Source organism: Macaca thibetana, chromosome 11 (genome assembly GCF_024542745.1).
Source record: "Macaca thibetana thibetana isolate TM-01 chromosome 11, ASM2454274v1, whole genome shotgun sequence".
NCBI lineage: Eukaryota > Metazoa > Chordata > Mammalia > Primates > Cercopithecidae > Macaca > Macaca thibetana.
This window is the reverse complement of record NC_065588.1, coordinates 22524870-22538767: the sequence shown is the minus strand read 5'-3', so window position 1 is coordinate 22538767 and position 13898 is coordinate 22524870.

Here is a 13898-nt window from a genome sequence, read left to right as displayed (position 1 = left end):
TTCAAGTGATTGGCCTGCCTCGGCCTCCGAAAATGCTAGGATTACAGGCATGAGCCACTGGGCCTGGCCTATAAAGATATATTGTTCTGTAGTTTTCTTGTGATGTATTTGTCTGGTTGTGTTAATATGGTAATCTTGGCCTCATAGAAGGAGTTGGGAAGTGTTCTTTCCTGTTCTATTTTTTTGAATGAGTTTGTGAAGAATTGGTGTTAATTCTTCTTTAGTTGTTTGGTAGAATTCATCACTGAATCTATTTGGTACTTGATTTGTGTGTATATGTTGGGGGTGGGGAGATTTTTTATCACTAATAAAATCTTTTTACATGTGATATGCTTATCAGGTGGTTTTTGCTCCTTGAATCTGTTTTAGTAGTTTGTGTCTTTCTAGGAATTTGTCTGTTTCATCAAGGATATCTAATTTGTTGGCATATAATTATTTACAGTATCCTTTTTGGAATCATTTTTATTTCTGTGAGATCGGTAATGATGTCTTTGTTTCCTTTCCTAATTTTATTAAGTTAAATCAATCTTTCTTTCTTTCTTTCTTTCTTTCTTTCTTTCTTTCTTTCTTTCTCTCTCTCTCTCTTTCTTTCTTTCTTTCTTTCTTTCTTTCTTTCTTTCTTTCTTTCTTTCTTTCTTTCTTTCTTTCTCTCTCTCTCCTTCCTTCCTTCCTTCCTTCCTTCCTTCCTTCCTTCCTTCCTTCCTTCCTTCCTTCCTTCCTTCCTTCCTTCTTTCTTTCTTTCTTTCTTTCTTTGTGTCAGTTTACCTAAAGATGTGTCCATTTTGTTAAGCTTTTAAAAAAATCCCAACTTTTGGTTCTCTTGATTTTTTTTTCTGTTCTCTATTTCATTTATTTCTGCTATAATCTTTATTATTTTCTTCCATATGCTTGTTTTCAGTTTAGTTAGCCCTTCTTTTTCTAGTCTGAAGGTCTGCGGTTAAGCTATTGATTCAAGATTTTTCTTCTTCTTTTTTTTTTTTTTTCCAACTGAATCTCACTCTGTTGCCCAGGCTGGAGTGCAGTGGTGCGATCTCGGCTCACTACAAGCTCCGCCTCCTGGGTTTATGCCATTCTCCTATCTCAGCCTCCCCAGCAGCTGAGACAACAGGCACCCACCACCACGCCTGGCTAATTTTTTGTATTTTTAGTAGAGACGGGGTTTCACCATGTTAGCCAGGATGGTCTCGATCTCCCGACTTTGTGATCCGCCTGCCTCGGCCTCCCAAAGTGCTGAGATTACAGGCCTGAACCATGTGCCTGGCCCCTACTTTTTGTATTTCTTGCAGGGTGGGTTTGCCAGTAATGGATTGTCTCCATTTTTGTTTATCTGTGAATATCTTAATTTCTTATTTGTTTTGATAGATAGTTTTGGAAAATATAGAATTCTTAGTCGAAAGTCTATTTGTTCAGCACTTTGAATAAATTGTCTCACTGCCTCCTGGCTTCATGATTTCTGATGAGACACCATCAGATGTGTGAATTTGTAGAACATTATTTAAAAAATTCTTTCTTCCCCCTTTTCTTTCCTTCTGATATCTCCATTATGTGTATGTTGCTGTGCCTGATGGTTTCCCACAGTTCTCTGAGGTTTTGTTCATTTTTCTTTATTATTTTTTCTTTTGGTTTCTAAGATTAGAGACTTGCAGTCAACCTAGGATTAAGTTTTGGTGGCTCTTCTGTCATTTCAAATCAGCTGTTGTGTTCCTCCAGTGAATTGTCATTTCAATTAATTTTTTTAACTCTAAAATTTCCCTGTGATTTTTTAAAAAATAATTTCTGTCTCTTAAATGATATTCTGTACTTGGTGGTACATTTTATCATAATTCTCTTTAATTCTTTAGACATGGTTACTGCGATTTCTTTGATAATATTTATAATAGTTGATTGAAAGTCTTTCTCTAGTTTAATGTCTGGGCATACTGAGGGAATATTTCTATTGCCTTCCCTCCAGCACTCCCCCCGCCGCCATATATGGGCCTTAATTTTCTGTTTTGTTGCATGTCTCATAGTTTTTTGTATAAAACTGGATATTTAAAATAATGCCATGTTACAACCCTGGAAATTGCATCTCCCCTTTGTACCACCCCAGGGTCAGTTGTTGTAGCTGTTTGTTGATACTGTTATTGCTATTGTTTGTTTGGTCATATAGTGACTTTCCTGGATCAGTTTTGTGAACTCTGTATTCTTTGTAGTGTGTAGTCACTAAAATCTCTTTTCTGTTAATTTACCAATCAGGTAATAATTCAACAGTATTTCCTTAAATGCCTTAAACCAGTAAGTACACCAGTCTTTGCTAAGAATCTCTCAGAGTGTGTTGGAACCTGTTTTCAATCCTCGGCAAGTAGTTCACAACTCTGCCTTAACCTTCTCTTCCTGCTTGCACAGAGCCTTAAGATCTGCCAGAGGTTAAGAGATCAGGGCCTTGTCAGGTCTTCCTTGGAACATGCATGTTGTCTTCTAGATTTCTAGAAATTTGTCAGAGCTTTTCAGTGGCCCCTATGGACATCTCATTCCCCACTGTTCCTTTTGAATTTCTTGGTCAGCTTCTTGGTATTATCCCCAACTTTTATCACAGATTTATGCAACTGTAGTGTTAAATAACTAGTGTTGATTGTTTTTAAGACAACAGCCTAAGATAGTTACACAGACCAAGCTCTGGGAAAGAAACTTTTTAGGGAGCTTACAGACTGGTCAAATACTGACAATTCTCTGAGTATGAAGTTTTTGGGGTGGCCCAAACCTGTTCTGTCCCCTCCAGTGATGCTAGGTTGTGGTTTTCACAGCTATGACATTTGTGAGGCTGTTGGCTTTTGAGGCTACTGGAGAACTAGAGAAGGCAAATGAGACGAGAGCAAGTTAAAACACCACAGGCCTCAATATAATATTATTACTAAAATTCAGCTGTTTTTCTTGAATAAATGCTCGTGGGTTGTTGCAAGCCATCAATTTCCAGCATTCTTGAAAAGTCGACTTTGACAATATTTGTTCTTATGGAGGAGCTAGTTTTTATAGATCTTTATTCCATAATTTTGGAAGTGCTTTCTCCTCCATGTTTCAAAAATTTTTAAAAACACATTTTTCATTTATTTTTCTCATTGTGCATCTTTCTGGATGGTTCCCTCTGACTCATTTTACATCTCACCAATTGTCCCTTTAACTTTGTCTCATGTGCTATTAAAACTTTCCAATGACTTTTTATTTCAATGACCATGTTTCTTTGAATCACTATTGCCATAGATTGTAAGCCTTTCAACTGAAAGGAAGTAATAGTCAGAAAATAAATGCATCTTATATTTATGAAATTTGGTATTACATTCTTTAATAGGATACGTTTTATTTGCACCCTTTTCAAATCTGCTGGTCATTCTTTATAGTTTTCTGATTCCTATAGATACTTCCAAATTAGTCTTTTATTTTTTAGGCATAGCAAGTATAGAATTATATTTCTGTCAATTCCAATGTATCATCTCTTTTCATGTCTGTTCCTGCTGCCTGCTATTTCTGCTGTTTTTGCTCATGCTGCTTTGTTTCCTGCTGTTTTCAGTGGTTTAGGGTTGTGATCCATGCATTTTTCCTTTAAAATTATTTGTGAAAGTTCTTTGATGCCTGGGTTAAAGATGAATCCCTACAAAAACGATTTGTGTTTGCATTTGCTGGACTCTAGGCTATACTATAATCAGAAACAATTTTAAACTGAATTCTCAATTTAAATTTTTTTTTTTACACATTCCAGCAAATGTGATCATGATTTAGTCATCCATGCGTTCACTTACTTCTGTTTCTGGTTTTTCAAGTGTCTCTCCGCTTCTTCCCTTTTCTGTTCAACTAAGATAACATTCGTTGTGGTCTGTGGTTGGGTCTCTAGAGTGGGTTGATATTATTTTTTACATTTGTGAGGCTGAGGGCCTCTTTGCAGTCTCCTGAACTTGTCAGCATAATCCTCACCAGCTGAGCCAAAATCTTGGTGGCTGAAAAGAATAAAAATGTATTATTTCATTCATGGCATAGTCAGACATAAGTCAGTTGGCTCTCTTAGGTTTGTCCCCTCCAAGGCATCTGTCAAGAAGTTGTTAATATTTGGCAAAGGAAACTGCGCTCTTGAGGATGACTTTAAGGGCTGGGTGTGGAAGTGACATTCATAAGTTCTGTACTTATTCTACTGACTAAGCTAGACATGTGTCCCCAACAGAACTATAAGAAGCAATAGGAAATACAATCTTCCTGTGGGCCCAAAATAAAGAAACAGTATCTGCAAGCACAGAGCCAGTCTCTGTCTTACCTGTCTGTGGTGGTCCCACAGCCCTTGAGCAGTGAAAACAAAATCACAAGTCCTCAGGGTTCAGCAAACACTCTCAGAGCAAAATTAGCTTCAGAGCTTTGTTTTCCTCTCTGGGTTTCTGCCTTCTCCTAGATTTATGCCTGGCAATTGCTTGTCATCTCTTCTCTTCAAGGCTTTAAAATGATACAACAACATTTAAATGTGTTCAGCATTTATGGTTGTTCTCAGCTGGAGTGATGGTCCAGAAATGCAGCCAGACTGAGTTCCAGAAATGAAAATCCAAAAAAATTTTTCCGGCTGGACGTGGCGGCTCACCCCTGTAATCCCAGCACTTTGGGAGGCTGAGTCAGGTGGATCATGAGGTCAAGAGATTGAGACTATCCTGGCCAACATGGTGAAACCCCGTCTCTACTAAAAATACAAAAATTAGCTGGGCGTGGTGGTGGGTGCCTGTAGTCCCAGCTACTTGGGAGGCTGAGGCAGGAGAATCACTTGAATCCGGGAGGGTGAGGTTGTAGTGAGCTGGGATCATGCCACTGCACTCCAGTCTGGTGACAGAGTGATACTCTGTCTAAAAAAAAAAAAAAAAAAAAAAAAAAAATTCTGTTACCTGGGCTTTGTAGGGCTATCACTATGCATATGATTCCCTGGAGCTTAACTCCCCTAAATAGCTTAACTATTTGTTTGGAGCTGGTAGGTAATAGATTCTTATTTTGCAAGTCTAAACAGCACATATATGCACTATATAACACTACATAAGATAACACTACATAAGGTTTAAGTGATCTCACATCTAGGTTTCATACCATCAGTTTCCAGAAGGGCCACTTTGTCTTTCTAGGTGAGAGGGCAATGTCTGTGGCTTTACCCTTTATCGATCTGGGGCAGAGATTATCTACTTTTCCATGAAGCTAATCACGATTACTCATTCAAGCCTGTTTCTGCCTCTCCCACTCTTGGGCATTGCTTTGCTTCTCCAGTTTTTCTCTGACATTCTGTTTTTAAATTGGCTTTGTCTGCTTGGCTGTGCTCAGGCTCTGCATGTGCAGGGTAGGTATGGGGAAATTCTATCGGCTTGCTGAAGGTCAGGGACCTCACATCAGCTCTTAGTTTGAGAACCAGCCTCTCGCCTCTCACTTGTTTTTCCGGGCTCCTGGAATCCGAGCTTGTGATGCCTGCTGACCAAATCTGATAACAGATTTTTTTTATTTTATTAATTTCATCCCTTGGACATCTCTCTCCTTTTATGAAAGAATGTAAAAAAGGAACAACCAAACCTCAGCTTCTTTCTTAAACAATTCAGAAGCCACAGAAGCTGTGGGCTCCAGCCAAGGTCTCAAACTATCCTAAGCCATGTTATTTTTTTCCCATTGCTTAAAATGTTGGTGACATCTAGGAAGACCATCTATACCTAAACAGATTTATGTCTGAAATAGGAAAGTAAGTTATTTAACACTTAGTTGCTTTGTCTCAGTGACATTTTTTAATTTAGTAAAATAGACCTCCCTGCAAATAGTGAGCCTTATAAATGTCTCAAAGACATTTAATCCAAATAAAATTCTATTTTACTTGGCATAGATAATATAGAGGCAGAGCTTTTAAAAATAAATGGTTTGAATGCTTTAGCAATGAAAGTTTTATGAATCTATTGAATATCTAGTTCAACTAGAGAAACATTTTTAAGGTCCTGTCTTTAAACACAGATTTTTCTTTGAGTGTAATTTGTTTGTATAAATTTTAGTGATTCAGGCCAGGATTGTCACTAAGGAGAAGGATTTGGTATGCATTTTAACAACATTAGTTAAAAATAAGAATTTATGAACCAGTATTGGCACTAAATTATTTATTGGCACGAAACTATTTTTTCATAATTAACCCTTTTCTATAATTTTCACATATACGATATGTAGTTTTCATTTAATATTTTAAAGTGGAGAGACTATTTTTTCATCGTAAGAGGAAGTATGCCTTTTTGATCCAGATTGTCTGGTGTGACCTGATCCATTTTCCTACCCCTCCAGCATGTAGACACCTTGGGCAATTTACTTCCTGTGCTTTGGTTTCCTCAGCTACAAATTGGGTTTAATAACAATAATTCAAGTCATAGAGTTGTTGTGATATTAAGAGAGTCAATAGATGTAAAGCATTTAAAAGAGCTCCTGGCGCATCATAAGCCCTAAGAGTTACCAGTTAATATTAACATAAATAGTATTTTATTAACCTTTTTGTTTTGTATAAGCAAGTTATTATTACCGTAATAAAATAATTTAAAAAAATAAGTTGTGTTCCCAGAATCACAGGTCTTAACCATTTTGTTGTAATGATTCATCAGTCACCACCCATTCAGACCTATAAAAGCTACTCAACCTCAGTGTGTCACCTTCTTTATTCACAAAAATGGATATCACAGTAGTGCCCACTCGCGAGGATGCTCTGAGGACCAATTTGAGCCATCATCGTATGTCAGGTACTTGGAGGAGCGTGTGGTGTACAGCAAGCATCCCAGCAAATGTCAACCATCCCCACACCTTTGTCACTATCCCCGTGAAGGTCTGTATGTCTCCTTTATTTTAAATGTTATCTCAGTCTGATTTGTTGAGCATTAAACGGAACTCAATGATATATCTTAGGTTTTATTTTTAACCCTGTACTTTTTTTTTTTGTATTCGTGACATGAGTGAACAGAATGCTTTAGTAAAAGTAACTTTATATTTCTGTCACAGTTTGTCGAAGTCAAGGATAAATTTTGAAAGCTTGTCGCTAGTTTCCATTCTGACTTTCAGGATTGGATATCTAACAAGTTAAAAAAGTAGCAGCCCTGCCTATCACGGGGAATAGGGAGAATGGTTTCAGTGCTAAGAGTGTAACAGATAATAACGCTACCCATCTTCCATTCATTAGGCCAAGTTCTTTAAAAATGTTACCTCATTCAATCCTCATAGCAACCCTACAGGGCAGGTTCTATTGCTATTATCATTTATAAATGAATAAACTGAGTCAGAGAATGGTTCAACAGATTAAATAACTTGCCTAAGATGATACCACTATTAAGTGGTAGAGCCACAGAAATTAAACTCAGGAAGTCTGGTTCTCAAATATTGACTCTTAAACATGAGCTTTGATGCAGGTGGAGAAGGATTTTATGATGGAGCAATGTGGTCTTCTCTGACCAAGGCTTTCTCTCTGTGGGCTTGCTTTTTTCTTATGACATTATAGTTAGAGCGACCTAAATCAGGGGCAGACACCAAGTGATATTGTTGTAGGAAAAAACCGGGTTCTTGTTACACCACCAGGAAAGGTGAAGCTCATGGACACACAGAAGGGCTAGGAGTGGAGTTTATTGGGTGAAAAGGAAAAAAAAAAAATCAGCAAAGTGAGAGGCGTTCCTGTTAACAGGCCCTCATCTCACAGACAGAATCCCAGGGACAGGATAGGCCGGATCCTCTCCGCTGCAAACGGCGCGAACTTCCCGAGGCCCCGCCCCGTCCTCCCACTGTGCAGGTCGGTGGGAGATTCTTCCAGAACCCCTTTTTACTTGGCTGTCTCAGGATTTTGTAAAACTTATAGTTTTATGGAGGACTTTATCCCCTTACTTTTATTTGTATGTCAAGTAATGTCTGTTTAACCTTTAATCTAGCTATTTCCAAATATTCCCAAACTCTTTACGCAACTATAAATAAAAACTTATAATGAGCCAATTAAAATTTTGAAATATTTAAACATAGATTTTAATCTTAATATTTCTATAAGTCCAACAGAGTGAATTTTCTTGTGTTGTAAAGACTCTTAAATATGTCCACTTTATTGGATTTATTTTATATTATAAGTTATCTATTCACTTACCAGGGTGAACTTGTTTTGTACTTCCAGTGCCTTTTAGAGACGAACAATATTACTTGAGCCTAAGGATCCATTTAAGGGTAAATTCAGTTTACTATTATGTTATTAATGTACTATAATGCCAGGTAAAGAAGTAGTAATTATCCAAGTATTTGCAAGTATAATTCTGCTGGTATTTCATGCTTAAAGCTTGCTTCATTTTTTTCTCTCGCTTTTTGGTATTATTTTTTAATAAGTTTCACAAGAATATTATTATTATTCCCCTTGTGAAGGCAGGGAGTGCAAACGTCAGAATTGTGGAAGTTTCTACTCCGAAAGAGACAGTCTGTTCCTTTTCAGAGTTTATGTGGCTACATAAACCAGGGTTCTGCAGCTTGAGTCAGAAACAAACTCCCAGTGCTCAGTATTACTGAAGACATTATTCGAGGTCTCCAGTGAGTCTGCTAATAAATCTGGGTGATCTCTTAACCAACCAAACATGCTTACCTGAAAACTCCAAATATCCCTAATTACAAAAACTACCAGAAACCTCAAAAGACTGCTTGGCTTAAAAATAGATACAAATAAGGAGGTAGATGTTGAAATATATCTATAGATCAGTGTTTCCCAACCTTGGCACTACTGATACTTTGAATAGATTAATTCTTTGTTGTGGAAGATTGTCCCGTGTGTTATAGAATTTAGCAGCATTCCTGCCTCCGCCTATTAGATGCCAGTAGCATCCCTCCCCCAGTAATCATGGCCAAAAATGTCTTTGGACATTGCCAAACCTTGAGAACAACATCTCCTTGGTTGAAAATCACCGATACACATGTCGTAATTCAAATATATGCTGTGGTATGGAGAATGAAACCCAAGTAGAAACATTTAAAAATACTTCCCTGACCTTGATATTGTTGATGGAGAGGGAGGAGAGGGGTCCTGCTTCTCACCACAAAGCTGAAGGCCATGAGAGAGACCAAAGTGGCACCAAGTGTAGTAGAAAGCAGAAAAGCAGACTGAACTCCAATTTGCACACAGGTTGTTCTCTGGTTGTTCGGGATGGATAGGGATTGCTAACTTTTAGAGAGAGGTTCCAGAGAATTGCCTATATAAACCTTTTATGTTAAATGTCTTCAGCAGCAGCATGAGGTGAGTGCACTTTTGTGGGAACTTTATGGTAGTCTTTATCTACCTTATAAATTGATTTCAATGTTGTTTGCAACTTAATATTTATGGAGAAAGTAGTTTTTCTACATTTAAAGGACGCAAGAGCCAGCATCAGAGATACTCTTAAAAGGACATTTAGACAATTTCATTTTCTGAGATAGACAGTGATATTTTATAAGCTAGAACTAAGGGGAAATAATGGGCAATATTTTTGCAATGAGGGAGACTTTTAGTAATTTGTTTCATTGTGTGAGAAACTTAAGTTAAGGTACCAAAACAAAGTAACACATAGTTCCCCACTGACTTCATTTTTGCTTTATAGCTACAACTATGAAAAATTATTCCTTATAAGAAAGATATAAAAATTTCATACACTCTCTATTTTTTCATATTTTTATTTCCCATTTATCTTGTCTCCCCTTTCTAATCCTATCTCTCCTCTCTGTTTACACTGTATTCTTCTCTTTTACCCTGCCTTGTACTTTCATTTTTTCCTCTGTCTATTCCCTTGCAGTTGGTTTTCTCATCTCTTTACAATTTATCAAACAGCCTGCAATGGTCTTACCAAGTTTCTACAAAGAGGACAGAATTGATTCAGTGTTTTTGTTCTGCAACATGCAAATTTTTAATCTTCACATCGTTTTACTTGTGGATCTATATGGAAAAGGTTTGCACTAGAGAGTAATTCCATGCAGAATTAAACTTTATATGGTGGATGCTACTGATTATCCATAAAAGTCTGTTTTCCACTTGAACTATAGTCATAGAATTGTGACTAGATATGAAGTAAAAGCACACTGGGTTGGTAAAAACTACATGGAGAGACATTCTAAGAAGATTGAAATTTAATTGATTTAAAAATGTATGTCTGATTATATTTTAATTTTACATGTAGTAAAATTTACGATTTAGTTTACAGTTCTTTGAATTGTGAAACATGCATAGAGTCATAGGATCACCACCACCCAATCAAGATACGTAACAGTTTCATCATCAAAAGAACATTTCTCCATATCCCTTTGTCATCAATCACTCTCCAGTCCCAACCCCTGACAACCACTGATCTGTCCTCTCTGCCTGTAGTTCTGCCTTTTCCACAATGTTGTATAATTGGAATCATACAGTATGTAGACTATGGCTTTTTTCACCTAACATGATGTATTTGAGATTTATTTTTGTTTGGTATCAAGTTGGGTATTTAAAACAATTGCTGAATCATATTCCTTTTTATGGATGGAGCAGAGTTTGTTTATCATCCACAAGCTAAAGAGCATTTGTGCTGTTTCCAGTTTTTGGCAGTTATAAATTAAGCTGCTATAAACATCTACATACAGGTTTTTGTGTGAATATAAATTTGGATTTGTCTTGGATAAATAACTGGGAATGGAATTGCTGAGTCATATAGTAATTAATGTGTAGCTATATGAGAAACTGTCAAACTGTTGTCTTAAATAGCTGTGCCAGTTTGCATTTCCATCAGTCATGTATGAGAGTTTTAGTTGTTTTGCATCGTTATCAGCATTCGGTATTGTTAATGACTTTTAATAAATGCGTAAGTAAATAAATGAATAAATAAAGCTATTCTAGTAGGTGTTTAATGATAACTCCCTGTAGTTTTAAATAATTATTCATAATGAATAATGATAATGTGCATTTGTTCATGTGCTTATTTTCCATTTGTATAATTATTTTACTAAACTGTCTTAAAATCTTTTGCGAATTTTTTAAACTGTTTTCAATTTTCTTATTGCTGAATTTTGAGACTTCTTTACTCTTTTTTTTAACATTTTAAAAATTATACTTTAAGTTCTGGGGTACATATGCAGAACGTGCAGGTTTGTTACATAGGTATAACACATGCCATGGTGGTTTGCTGCACCCATCAACCTGTCATCTACATTAGGTACTTCTACTAAAGCTATCCCTCCCCTAGCCCCCCTACCCCCCGACAGGCCCTGGTATGTGATGTTCCCTTCTCTGTGTCCATGTGTTCTCATTGTGCAATTCCCACTTATGAGTGAGAACATGTGGTGTTTGGTTTTCTGCCTCTGTGTTAGTTTGCTGATAATGATGGTTTCCAGTTTGACCCATGTCCCTGCAAAGAACATGAACTCATCTTTTTTATGCTGCATAGTATTCCACTGTGTGTATGTGCCACATTTTCTTTATCCAGTCTATCATTGATGGGCATTTGGGTTGGTTCCAAGTCTTTGCTATTGTGAACAGTGCTGCAGTAAACATATGTGTGTGCATGTGTCTTTCTTTATAGTAGAATGACTTATAATACTTTGGGTATATACCCAGAAATGGAATTGCTGGATCAAATGGTATTTCTGGGTCTAGATCCTTGAGGAATCGTCATAGTCTTCCACAATGATTGAACTAATTTACACTCCCACCAACAGTGTAAAAGCGTTCCTATTTCTCCACATCCTCTTTAGCATCTGTTGTTTCCTGACTTTTTAATGATCACCATTAAAACTGGCATGAGATGGTATCTCATTGTGGTTGTGATTTGCATTTCTTTAATGACCAGTGATGATGAGCTTTTTTTCATAAGTTTGTTGGCCGTGTAAATGTCTTCTTTTGAGAAGTGTCTGTACATATCCTTTGCACACTTTTTGATGGGGTTTTTTTCTTGTAAGTTTGTTTAAGTTCTTTATAGATTCTGGATATTAGCCCTTTGTCAGATGGATAGATTGCAAAACTTTTCCCATTCTGTAGGTTGTCTGTTAACTCTGATGATAGTTTCTTTTGTTGTGAAGAAACTCTTTCATTTAATTAGATCCCATTTATTAATTTTAGCTTTTGTTGCCAATGCTTTTGGTGTTTTAGTCATGAAGTCTTTGCCCATGCCTATGTCCTGAAAGGTATTGCCTAGGTTTTCTTCTGGGGTTTTAAGGTTTTACGTCTAATATTTAAGTCTTTAATCCATCTTGAATTAATTTTTGTATAAGGTGTAAGGAAGGGATCCAGTTTCAGCTTTCTACATATGGCTATCCAGTTTTCCCAGCACCATTTATTAAATAGGAATCCTTTCCCCATTTCTTGTTTTTGTCAGGTTTATCAAAGATCAGATGGTTGTAAATGTGTGGCATTATTTCTGAGGCCTCTGTTGTGTTCCATTGGTGTGTGTGTGTGTGTATATATGTATATATCTGTTTTGGTACCAGTACCATGCTGTTTTGGCTACTGTAGCCTTGTTGCATAGTTTGAAGTCAGGTAGCATGATGCCTCCAGCTTTGTTCTTTTTGCTTAGGATTGCCTTGGCTATACGGGCTCTTTTTTGGTTTCATATGAAATTTAAAGTAGTTTTTTTCTAATTATGTGAAGAAAGTCTATGGTAGCTTGATGAGGATAGCATTGAATCTATAAATTACTTTAGGCAGTATGGCCTTTTCACCACATTGATTCTTCCCATCCATGAGCATGGAATATTTTTTCATTGGCTTGTGTCCTCTTTTATTTTGTTGAGCAGTGGTTTGTAGCTCTCCTTGAAGAGGTCTTTCACATCCCTTGTAAGTTGGATTCCTAGGTATTTAATTCTCTTTGTAGCAATTATGAATGGGAATTCACTCATGATTTGGCTCTCTGTTTGTCTATTATTGGTGTATAGGAATGCTTGTGATTTTTACACATTGATTTTTGTATCCTGAGACTTCGCTGACGTTGCTTATCAGCTTAAGGAGATTTTGGGCTAAGATGATGGGGTTTTCTCAATATACAATCATGTCATTTGCAAACAGAGACCATTTGAATTCCTCTGTTCCTATATGAATACCCTTTATTTCATTCTCTTGCCTGATTGCCCTGGCCAGAACTTCCAATACTATGTTGAATAGGAGTGGTGAGAGAGGGCATCCTTGTCATGTGCCAGTTTTCAAAGGGAATGTTTCCAGCTTTTGCCCATTCCGTATGATATTGGTTATGGGTTTGTCATGAATAACTCTTATTATTTTGAGATATGTTCCATCAATACCTAGTTTATTGAGAGTTTTTAGCATGAAAGTGTGTTGAATTTTGTCTAAGTCCTTTTCTGTATCTATTGAGATAACCATGTGGTTTTTGTCATTGTTTCTGTTTATGTGATGGATTACGATTATTGATTTGCATATGTTGAACGAGCCTTACATCCCAGGGATGAAGCTAACTTGATCATGGTAGATAAGCTTTTTGATGTGCTGCTGGATTTGGTTTGCCACTATTTTACAGTGGCTTTTTGCCTGATATTCATCTGGGATATTGGACTGAAATTTTCTTTTTTTGTTGTGTCTTTGCCAGGTTTTGGTATCAGGATGATGCTGGTCTCATAAAATGAGTTATGGAGGAGTTCCTCTTTTTCTATTGTCTGGAATAGTTTCAGAAGGAATAGTACCAGCTCCTCTTTATGCCTCTGGTAGAATTCGGCTGTGAATCCGTCTGGTCCTGAGCTTTTTTTGGGTGGTAGGCTATTAATTACTGCCTCAATTTCAGAACTTGTTATTGGTCTATTCAGGGATTCAACTTTTTCCTGGGTTAGTCTTGGGAGGGTGTATGTGTCTAGGAATTTATCCATTTCTTCTAGATTTTCTAGTTTATTTGCGTAGAAGTGTTTAAAATATTCTCTGATGGTATTTTGCATTTCTGTGGG